Raw genomic sequence first — 12,245 nt, 5'->3', positions numbered from 1 at the left:
TGCCATTTCCTCCTCGAGGGGATCTTCCTGACCCAGGGATCGAACCTGTGCCTCCTGCGTCTTCTGAATTGGCAGGCAGATTCTTTCACTACTGAGCCACCTGGGAAGCCTCGTATACATATATACGTAAAACTGAATCATTTTGCTTTACACCAACACTAGCACAACACTGTAAATCAACTATACTTCAACTTAGAAAAAAAAAAAAAGACGACAGGATTAGATGTATAAGAGTTTTATTAGGAAGGGCCTATAACAGATAAAGAGGGGAGGAGTAGAAGGCAAGGAAAGCCTCCAGACCCTGATGCAGCTCGAAATCTGTGGAGAGAAGAGGAGAAAAGAGAGGACAAGGTAGAACGAGCACAGCCCCCAGAAAGCCTCAGGTAGACCAAGCTGGAGTCCAAAGCCTAGGTGACCACTGCTCGCTGGGACTGGCCTGCCTTGGCATGCGTGCCATGCTGCCGTTGGCACAGGTAGCCCAGTCTCCATGCAAACATGGCGGTGGATGCACGGAGGAAATGGCTGGAGCCCTCTGTTAGTCAACCTCCCCAGAGGAGGAGATCTCAACAGTACACTCTCATGGCAACTGTGTTCTACCCAACGTGCTGCTCAAACATACATGCAGGTGCGGGGAGCAGGACCTCCATGGGTCTGCCGACCTCTCCGCCTACAGGGAAATTTAGAAAAGATGGTCACTGAGACAAACTATAGCCAGGTCACTGCCTCTAGGTCTCCAAGACACTGCTGGTTCTCATCCTCTCTCCCTCTTCTGTCTATTCTAAATTCCTCTGACCTGTGGCTATCATTTCGGCAGGAGCGATATCATCACTTCCTAGGGAAGTGACCCAAGTCTTCATTCCTGAGGCATCTGAGCCCTTTGCAATCACATGCTTCTGAGGCCAGGCTGCTGCCGCTGTCAAGTCACATCACTCATGTCCAACTCTGTGCGACCCCATAGACGGCAGCCCACCAGGCTCCTCCGTCCCTGGGATTCTCCAAGCAAGAACACTGGAGTGGGTTGCCATTTCCTTCTCCAGTGCATGCAAATAAAAAGTGAAAGTGAAGTCACTCAGTCGTGTCTGACTCTTCGCGACCCCATGGACTGTAGCCCACCAGGTTCCTCCGTCCATGGGATTCTCCAGGCAAGGGTACTGGAGTGGGTTGCCATTGCCTTCTTTGAGGCAGGAGTGCTATGCATATCCAGACATAGTTTCGGTGGGGCAATAGAGTCCTGGGAGAGGCCCAGGTGAATCTCCTGGGTCCTACACGCATTCCTCCCTACACCACTATGTAAAAGAAAGGCCACATCCTCCTGCTGATGAAAATGGATTCCCCCTTCCAGGAGGTGACTCTTTTCCCCTGCTGGTCCCTGGAGGCAGGAATCCAGCTACAATTCATAGTTCAATGGGACCTTTGTTATAGCCCTGGGGAAGAGCATACCTCATTTGGGGCCCAAGAAGTCTAACAACTGAGGAATCCAGAATGCAGGGACAAGAAAAACAAAGTCCCGCAGTGGGTCACTGGGAGTGATGGTAAGCAGTACCGCTTCTACTTTGACCCCTTTGTTCCTTGATCCATTCATTCTTGTAATTGCAGACCCAGTTCCATACAGAGGTTTCTGATTGAACACACACCCTGCAGGATTGACAACCTAGCCTTTCAGATGGTTGCCGCTCATCTGTCACTTCAGGTGTGCCTTTCCAAGGCCTTCCAGCACTCTGTGAGGTCAACTGCCCCTGATGACTTCTTGTGTGATATATACCATCACAGGACCTCATGGTCATGGCCTACTCTTTCTAGATTTTTTCGTAGTATCTTTGTTGGCTACATATTTGCCCTAAGGACACCATGAGCTATTAATCCTCTCTCAATTCCTACAGAATTCCCCTTGGGCTACTCTTCTGACCTTACTGGTAATTAAGGTAATTGTGGTTTCTTGGCTCCTAGCAGTTAAACACTCTCAGTTGGTCTCTATTACTTGGGAGATGCCCCATCATGCCTGTGACTATGAAGGGACTACTCACCTGTTTTGAGCCGTGGCCTGCACTTGTTGGTGATGGTGGTCCCCCTCTTTGTAGTACATTCTTAATGGTTTAGGTGAATGTTGTGTCCTTCAGGCCTCCCATGGAACATAATCCTCTGGTGGGTCTTCCATAATATTTCCCTTCTAGCGCACCTCTCCAACTTCTTAATCCTTGCTCTGCCTCCTTCCAGGGCAACTCAGGCTTCTCCACTCCACTCAGGTTTGGCCATCACTCCTCCAGGCTTCTAACAGCACCCAGTAATGACTTTGTCTCATCCTCTAAGGTCCCGGCTAAATTAAATCTTTCATCTTGAAAAAGGGCCCTCAGCTCTAGAGATATTATACTTCTCTTAAGCAAGGTTATTTATTACTTATATAACTGATTATATCTCTCCCTTTGACTATTAGGAAGCTCAGAATCAAGTTTCAGTCATATATGTATTATATATTGAAACTTATAACACATATTTTATATACTAACCTCACAATAGCTTCATCTTTTCTTTCACTTATTTTCACTTCACACTGTCTTTTTCACTTGCATTTATTCAATACACTATCTGCTCAGCATATGCTAGGTACATTAATATTATCTCATTTAATCACAGCTTTCCCTCTTGTGGGATCTTAAGCAAGACACTGAATTTCTTTAAGCTTTGATTTCTTACCTGTAAGTCAAGATAACCATAATGTACACTTCATAGGGTTGTCATGAGGATTAATAATGATTGGTTGTTGTTCAGTCGCTAAGTCGTGTCCGATTCTTTGTGACCTCATGGACTGTAGCACACCAGGCTTCCCTGTCCTTCACTCTCTCCCGGAGTTTGCTCAAGTTCATGTCCATTGAAGTCAGTGATGCTATTTAATCATCTCATTCTCTGCTGCCTCTTTCCCCTTTTGCCTTCAATTTTTCCCAGCATCAGGGTCTTTTCCAATGAGTTGGCTCTTCGCATAAGGTGGCCAAAGTATTGGAGCTGTTAATATCATTAGTGTCAGTTGCTCAGTAGTGTCTGACTCTCTGTGACTCCATGGACTATAGCCTGTCAGGCTCCTCTGTCCATGAAGTTCTCCAGGCAAGAACACTAGAGTGGGTAGCCATTTTCTTCTCCAGGGGAATCTTCCCAACCCAAAGATCAAACGCAGGTCTCCTGCATTGCAAGCATATTCTTTACCATCTGAGCCACGAGGGAGGCCATTAGTTATTAGAAAATATTAAAATGTTTTTGCCTAACAAATTAAAATATTTGATATAATTATTTTATAAAATGTTAATGTAGCAATGTCTGAAAAGATAAACATCAGTTTATCACAAAAAAAATATATACAGAGCAGAATAAGTATTACTCATCTTATTTATTATGGCTTTAATCTAATTGAAGGTTTTTGTGGTTCCTGTAATTAACGGCACTATAAAAGAATCAATAAAGCTAAGTTATAATGAATGTCCATATAGAAGGGCTCATTTATGGATATTTTTTAATATAGGGCAAATGAGATGATGCCATCTCAGAAGGCAGTGAGCCCAAGGATACTTTACTACAAAATTTATTCAGTTTTACAGGAATATCAGATTGCTTCAGACTGACTTACTAGCTATAATGATGAGGCTTATTCTACCCCAGGGACTTAGTATAGTGCATTAATAATAAATACATTTAGAAGAAATGCTATTCTGACAACTAAACTTAGTGCCCCAGAAAGACCACTGAACCAGAAAGCAGGAAACGTGGAAACTAGGTAAGCTCTGCAACAGACTCCAGAAGCATGAGGCAGTCTGTGCAACCCTCTGAACTCACATTTCACCTGGGTTAGAGCACGTGATCTTATGATGCCTGCCAGCTTCAAAATGCTGTGTATCTTTATTTCTTAACCTCAAAGTATCCATGTAAAATTTTTGGCCAAGAAATCAGAATAGCTTTTGAAGTGGAAAGCCTAAATTATACACCTCAAAGCAATAGGAAGATAAATTATAGCTTAACAAGAATTATATTTAATTCCCTCCTAATTTTCTGGGATTTTTGGTATGAGAATGATATCTAAGAATTTTGTATTTTCAGATGTTTATACTACCCAACAATTCAACTCAATTCAACAAATAGTTATTCAGTACTAATACTTGCCAAGCACATACTAAGTTCTCAAGTTTCTGAGAACATGATGTAGGACACATATTATCAGTAACAATCAACTAAACAGCTAGCTATGTATATAAGGTACTATATGTACTCAGCCCTCAGCAAGAGTGGCCTCATTTTCTGCCCTCAGGAACTGTAGTATGCAGTGAAAAAGGCAAGCCATCCATCAAAAAATAAGTGATCAAGTGTCAAATTTGCTGATATAGGTAGGAAATGTCATAAGATTTCAGAGATAGGAACCATAACTGAAAATCCAGGTAGGCTTCCTAGAGGATGAAATGTGTGCAAAATCTTGAGGAATACTGAAAAACAAAGAGACATGTTAGGCCTATTAGTGGATATTTATAGCCTTCTCAGAATTGTTAGGATTAGACTTACTTTTATATGTGAAATGCATTTGTGTTGTCTTCACTCAATTTTAGGTACCATGACAGCAAAAACGATGTAGCATATTTATATTTGATTCAGCACAACAGATATTTATGGAGTGCCTACTATATGTCAGGTACTGTAAGTTGGAAAGGAAGGACTAGGCAAAGAAGAGAAAGGAATTGGAGAAATAACTTGGAAGTCTGCCTCTGAACAATTTTGGTAAACTTGGTTTGAATCCTCAGTCTTCACCTGGACCGTGAAAAGTATAGAGCCCTTTCAAGAACTGGGTAACTTCCACCCCCTCACATCTAATCTGTTCTGCACAATGCTGAAATGAAACTCAGCCTGTTCCTGGTTTTCCCATCAAAGGCACTCACACAAAGCTGCCTGGGTTTAGTAGCAGTCACTGGAGATGTAGGTAATTGTGGGAAGGAATCACAGCTCTCTGCGGGCTGCCAGCTGCTCTCTCCCTGTTCCCTTTTCCCTCCCTCCTCTTGTTTCCTCATTCACTCCATCCCAGATTGCACCCCCACCCCCAATCTCAAATTCTCCCTGTCTTAAAACCAGTAAATTTCCCCTCCTCCAACATCCAGGTCCTCAGGTCTCAACTCCGCCTCCAGCACTCTCCAACCTATTCCATTACACCTAATTTTCCAAACCTAGATGCTTCTATCCTCAAGAGGAATTCTGGCGCCAGCTATTAAGAGAGAGCGTGATAGTTTCTCCACCTTGTTACAAAGAGCTAAGTGCACTGGTGACTCTAAGAGAAACCCAAAGTGCTGTGGAGGGACAGAAGAAGGAGGGAGAGCAGGAGATGGGCCAGGAAGGGTTTCTTGGCCTCTTTGAAACAGTCTGTCTCTTCCAAATTTACACGCTGTTGATTGCCTGCACCACTGCTTGGGCTCTTGTCCTCTGCTGCCTTCTATTGTTATTTCTTTCCATCTGTCTGTGTGTTTTGTCTCCTGGACCAGATTTTTTGCAACTTCAACACAGCAGTTTTTCCAATTCCTCCCCAGAACTCTCATGGGTATAATGGGCCTCACTGGTGAGTCTGTCGAATCTCAAACTGCGGGAGCTGTATGATTTGCCTTGTTTCAAAATACCATCCATAAATTTCCCCCCCAAAAGGCCACCTAGCAGGAGTTTGCTTTTTTTTTTTAATTAAAATAAATTAAAGTATCTCTAAGAATATACTGTGTATTTAACCAATTTGCTTAAGATGTCTGGAGATGCCCATTCATGTTATACCAACCAGGAGCTGAAAAGGACTAATGAGTACTGAAGTATATTCCTGGGGACCAGCCACCTGCTTCAGTTCTCACAATCATCTTTTGAGGTGAGATTAGGGAACTTGCCAAAGGTCACACCACTACAGAGCAGGAATTAGAATTTTAACCCAGGAATACCTAGCTCCAAAGTGCCCAGTCTTTCCACTATCCCACATCTCTAAACTAATCATGCTTCTTTGGAGACATCTCTAAAAATAAATAATGTTTCTTTATCAAAAAGAAGAGCAGTTATTCACTATGATATGAATTAAACAAGACAACCCCAATAGTTGTGGTCCTAGAGTAGTAGAAAGTAGTTGACTCTATGAACTTGAACAAGCTGCTTCTCCTTTCTGAGCTTCAGGTTACTTATTTGCACATACATACAATCTCACAGAGTTGATGTCAACATGACATTATATATATACATTATACAATTATACATATGTATAGAATTAATAATATAATTAATTATATACATAAAATACCTGGTAAGCAGTATTAAATGGAAGTGCTTTTCCTTTTACAGATGCAAAATGCAAGTTGACACACAGGTCTGACATTCAGCTCAGTTGGACACGTTTTTTAATTGGGTTAACACATTATTTGGGAAGGGCATTAGCTGAATCACACAAGAGCATATTAATCATTAACTTAACATCACCCAACAGGAACCACAGTTCTTGGAAGTAAATTGGCATTGCTGTCAACATCCTTCGAAGTCCTTCTCCACATTAACTACCACTGCCTCCTAAACAAGGTGCCATCAGATAATCGCTATCGGCCCAGGTTTGAGGTAAGTGGGTTTAATGTGTGAGCACTACAAAATGCAATGAAGCTTTGGCGGGCTGGTGTCAGGAGAGGGGATCAGTCTTCCAGTCCCTCAACTATACCAAGTCCAGCCGGCTTGTGTTTCTAAGAGCACAGGCTCAACAGTGAATAAGAGTTGGGTTTTAGCTCTGCCCATTCCTAGTTGTGTAACTTTGAGGTTTAAATTTCAGTTTTCTCATCTGTAAAATGGGGATGATAATGTTAACTGTATTCTAAGGTTGCTATGAAGATTAAGTTAAATAATTAATTTAAAGCACTTAGTACAGTATCTGGCACATTATAAGCCATGAAAAAGTTGGCTATTCTTTTATTATTAACAGGGACCATGGCCTTAAAGTTCTAAGATGCAAGACAATTTAAAAAAAAAAGAAAGAAAGGAAAGAAAGGCGTCCTGTTGCTAGACGATCACGTGCAACGCCATAGTTGGGCATACACGTCTACCTTATATTCTGGCCCCAAGCTCAGCTTTACCCAAAGTGCTTTACCCACGCTGCAAAAATCTCTGTACCTCCCCGAGACAATCTGACTTCCTCCTTTAGTTTCCCCGAGTACTTTGCATATACTTTTGTGCTTTCCCTTATCATAATATATTCTCATTATTTGTTTGCATATCTATCTTCACTTTACCCGACCCCGTCTCAGGCTGTGAGTTTATAGGTAGTGGAAGCCACATACCGTCTTTGTGTTTGTAGTCATTACACACTCTGCAAGTCTTGGTTGGATGATGGTGGATGGATAGATGGATGGATAAGGAAATGGGACAACATACTGAGTTGGTAAAAGAATTGAAATTTACTGAAAGGTACCGAGGGGACAGAGCAAGATAGTCTTTACTTCATAAAGTGTCCTAAGCCTGAATCTGAGCAGAAGTCTAGACACTGTTTAGAACTATTTGCCGGATGAGGCAGTTGGGCAATCAGTGTGTGCCTTCTAGGGAAAGCATGACCAGGTGGTGACTGTTGTCAGGGTCAGTATCAGGCAGAACACCTTAGTAACCAGGGAGCCAAGGCAGGATGCTGTATCTAAATTTTCCAGCAGCCTTCAAGGTTAACATGTTAAGCAATCAGGAGCAAGAAGTTTTTCCAGGTGTAGTTAATTGGGGACTTCCCTGGCAGTCCAGTAGTTAAGACTGCCTTCCAACGCAGGAGGTACAGATTCATCCCTAGTTGGCAAGCTAAGATCCCACATGCCTCATGGCCAAAAAAGCAAAACATAAAACAGAAGCAACATTGTATTAATACCAAATTCAATAAAGACTTTAAAAATGGTCCAAAAATCTAAAAAAAAAGAGAAAAGAACAAGATAAAAACCGGGTGTGGTCAACTGCCAGGAGGGCAGACAGACTTATCCATACACTGTCCTCCCTGTGATTATGTTCACTGGAAACAACGATGCAAGATCTAGAGATAGTAAGAAGATATGCAAAGTGATTCCCACAGAGAATAGACCATCTGAAGATAACATTTCAAAGTACCAAGACTATTTTAGAACATAAGGCAATATAGAGGGAGATTTATAGCTTGACTTTTCAGGAATCATTCTATTTTCACTTTATTTAATTCTTTTTGCTAAAGGCAACTGAAATGATAATATTTAATTGTGCTTTGCTATACTGTGCTAAGTCACTTCAGTCATGTCCTACTCTTTGCAACCCTATGGACTGCAGCCTGCCAGGCTCCTCTGTCCAGGTGATTCTCCAGGCAAATCTACTGGAGTGGGTTGCTATGCCTTTGCCAGGGGATCTTCTCAACCCAGGAATCGAACCTGTATGTCTTATGTCTCCTGCATTGGTAAGTGGGTTCTCTACCGTTAGTGCCATCTGGGAAGTCCAAAATTTAATCATTGATCATTTATTATGTACTTCATCCTTTTTTTTTTTAAGTGATATACTGGAGTCAGTTTCCACTGGCTCATTCGAGGATACTATGTGCATTTCTTCTCATCTTCCCTTAGATGACTTCATAATGGCATCTTAAAATCAACCATGGCAGGAGTATTTACACCATGGAAACAGGCAAATACTACAAAATAGGGTTTCCTACTCCCACTTTCTCTAAGAGCTGATTCTTAAACTTTTACCTGTACACCACAGGCTTTACAATGAATGATTCCAATTAATCCTCCCAACACACCAATTTTACAGATGGAAAACTGATGTCTAGAGCAGTAAACAATGAAAAAACTTACTACAAAATATTTGGCAGCAAAAGTAGGCTTAAAATTGACACCATCTACCTCCAAAGCTGATGAAGTTAACCATGAGGGACGGAACACTTCCTGACTCATTCTGTAAGGCTAGTATTACACTGAGACCAAAGGCAGATAAAGACATCACAAGAAAAAAAAATATCCTTTCTGGATGCAAAAGTCCTAAATAAAATACTAGCAAACCAGATCCAACGACTTATGAAAAGGATTATCTACTATGGCCAGGTGGGATTTATCTCAGGATTGCAAGAGTGGTTCAATACAAAGAAATTAATCAATGTAATAAACTACATTAAGAGAACAAATGTGATAAAAAAAATGATCATTTCAGTGTGGCTTTCTCTTGTGGCTCAGTGGGTAAAGAATCTGCCTGCAATGCTGGAGACCTGGGTTTGATCCCTGCCTCAGGAAGATCCGCTGGAGAAGAGAAAGGCTACCCACTCCAGTATTCTGACCTGGAGAATTCCATGGACTGTATAGTCCATACAGTCCATGGGATAACAAAGAGTCAGACACAACTGAGCGACTTTCACTTTCACTTTCAACCACCTTTCATGGTACAAACACTCAGAAAACTAAGAATAAAAAGGAACTTATCCAACAAGATAAAGGGCATTTGTGAAAAACCCACAGCTAACATGATAACAGTAAAACTGAAAGCTTTTCTCCTAAGAGCAGGAACAAGACAAGGATGCATACTTGCATCACTGCGATTCAACACGGGAAGTTCTAGCTAGAGCAAGCAGATAAGAAAAATAATTAAAGGACAAACAAATTGAAGAGATAGTAGTAAAACCATCTCTATTCACAGATGTGATGATTTTATATATAGACAGTTCCAAAGAGTCCACAAGAAAGCTACTAGAGCTAATTTTAAAAATTCAGCAAAGTTGCAGGTAACAAGATCAACACACAAAAATCAGTCATGTTTCAATACACTAGTAATGAACAATTCAAAAAGGAAACAAAACATTCCACTGGTATTAAAATAGCATCAAAAAGTTAAGAATAAATTTAACCAAGGAGGTGAAATATACACTGAAAACTCTAAAACATCTCTGAAACAAATTTAGAAAGACCTAACTAAATCAAACTATATCCATGCTAATGGATTGGAACATAGATTTAAACTGTTAAGATGGCACTACTACCCAAAGTGATTTACAGATTCAAAACAGTCTCTATCAACATTCCAACAGCCTTTTTTTCAGAAATGAAAAAACCCTCTACTCAAATTGACATGGGACTGCAAAGGTCCCAAAATAGCCAAAAAAAGTCTTTAAAAAGACCAAAATTGGAGGACTCACAACACCTGATTTCAAAACTTACTGCAAAGTTACAGTAATCTGAACAGTGTAATACTGGCTTAAGGATAGACATATAGACCAATGGAAAAGAACTGATAGTCCCAAAATAAACCCATACATCTATGGCCAATTGGTTTTCCACAAGAGTACTATATTCATTCAGTGAGGAAAGATTAGTCGCTTCAACAAACAGTTCTGGCACAGCTGGATTCTACATGCAAAGGAATGAAGCTGGAGGCTTTCTCACATCATGTACAAAAATTGACTCAAAATGGAATAATGAAACTCTTGGAAGAAAGCATAGGGGTAAATTTTGGTGACCTCTGGTTTAGCGATGGATTCTTAGATATGACACCAAAGCATGAGCAATTAAAAAAGAAATAGATAAACTGGGTTTCATCAAAATTGAAAATGTTTGTGCACCAAAGGATATCGTGAGAAGAGGTGGCCCAGCTTTCTTAGCTGGGGCAGCAGCCATCATCACAGGGCCCAGCTCAGCACATGTGGTTCTTTCCCTAGTCTGGTTGCTCTGTAGCCCCTCTATCCAGCACTGCACCCTCGCCATTTGAAAGCCCAGATATCAAGTACTCACTGTGGCTTATTGATGAGGAGATTATCAGCCATAACACCAGTGGTTCTACTTCAACTGCTACATCCCCATCATATCTTGGACCCCCTCATAAGTCATCACATCTAATTTTCAGCTCAAATCCACCAAAACCTAATCACTCAGCTGTACAGCATTTCCAGGCATGATGAAGGGGCTTGATGGGCCCAGTCATCAAGGTTTACTTCAAAGACACCCATCCCATGTTTCCTACTGGAAGATGTCCCGGTACCTGGAAAACATGAAGACTGGAGACATCACTGAGTTTCAGCACCCAATCTGTCTGCTAGTCTACCAGGGCGAAGAAAAGTTTGCCATCTGTCCAGACCAGAATCTCAAGCTCATTATCAAGAGGTGAAATCTATTCACATGATCATGAGAGGAACAAGCATCACTTTGATGCTATGGGTGATCCACGCCATCATGAGGGACTTGGATGACCACATTGTGTGCCAACTGCTCTTTGCTGGTCAGAACAAGAAGGACATTTTGTTGCAACTGGTTCACAGTAGACAAAACCCCTGAAGCAGGGGACTACACTAGGGCTTTGTGAGCAAGGAGATGATCCAGGACCACACTCCCTGGAGGAGGAGCCTCCGGTACTCCTGCTCTGAGCCAGGATGTTGGCCTGTCCAGCCCTGACCACATGGGTCATCCCAAGGAGCACTGCTTCCCCTTCTGACGGCTGGGCACTGGCAGGACCATACCCTGAACACGCCTCATGCCCCAGTCTCAACCAGTCCTCCCCTGCCAACGTTCTTCAAAGCTGCGGCCCCAGGTTCAACCTGGCCTGCCCATGCCCTGGACGGTCACCCAGCAGGCCTGATCTGAGGAGTCCCTTTGGAAGCAGAGCTCTGCTGCAGGTGGGCAAACTGGCAAACTGCAGGACGAGTTTCTGTCTGCTTCTCTCAGCCCTGTCCCTATCCTTATGACTCTCCCTCCGTGCCCCCTTCTCCCACCACAGGGCTAAGGCTGCCATCACCAGGCTTGATCCAGCCCTCCCTACGAGGGACCACAGACTGGAAATAAACAAGTAGGGGCAGCCCAGGGCTGCAGGTTCTACCCCAGCCGTGGTCCCCAGACTCTGCCTGACTCTTTTCACTGTCTGCCTCAGAGTCATGACTTAGACCTCAGCAGCGCCTGATGAGACTGGAAACATCACAAAGTCCTGGTGGAGACTGGGGTAGGGTGCTGGGATGACAGGCTACCACCCCCCCTAGGGCCCAGGCAGGCCCCAGCCACCCAGGAAGGAGCTCAGCACTTCTATGGCTGGAATGGGAAGAAGGTGCTGGCTGAGGGCCCATCAGGCTGTATGTGGGCCATCTTGAAACCCTGGCATTCTCCCCAGCTACCCAAACATTCAGGTAATCTTGGGAGCTACAAGTTGCGACTTAGCAGAGCGTGACTCAGCCCAGGGCGGGGATTTGGGGTGGGAAACTGATGGCAGAGTTCTACCTCTTCTCCTGCCTTCACCCTCAGCATGAAGATTTTGAG

The 12,245-nt window shown here is 42.8% G+C and overlaps 1 pseudogene; it reads left to right on the top strand.

The window, feature by feature from the left end:
- The first annotated feature begins 495 nt into the window (after window positions 1–495).
- Window positions 496–11,393, top strand: LOC133074555 (NADH-cytochrome b5 reductase 3-like; annotated as a pseudogene).
- The last annotated feature ends 852 nt before the right edge of the window (window positions 11,394–12,245 follow it).

The sequence above is a fragment of the Dama dama genome, chromosome 20 (genome assembly GCF_033118175.1).
Source record: "Dama dama isolate Ldn47 chromosome 20, ASM3311817v1, whole genome shotgun sequence".
In the NCBI taxonomy this organism is placed as follows: Eukaryota; Metazoa; Chordata; class Mammalia; order Artiodactyla; family Cervidae; genus Dama; species Dama dama.
The sequence above is the reverse complement of the archived record's forward strand: the minus strand, read 5'-3'. Positions and strand labels throughout refer to the sequence as shown.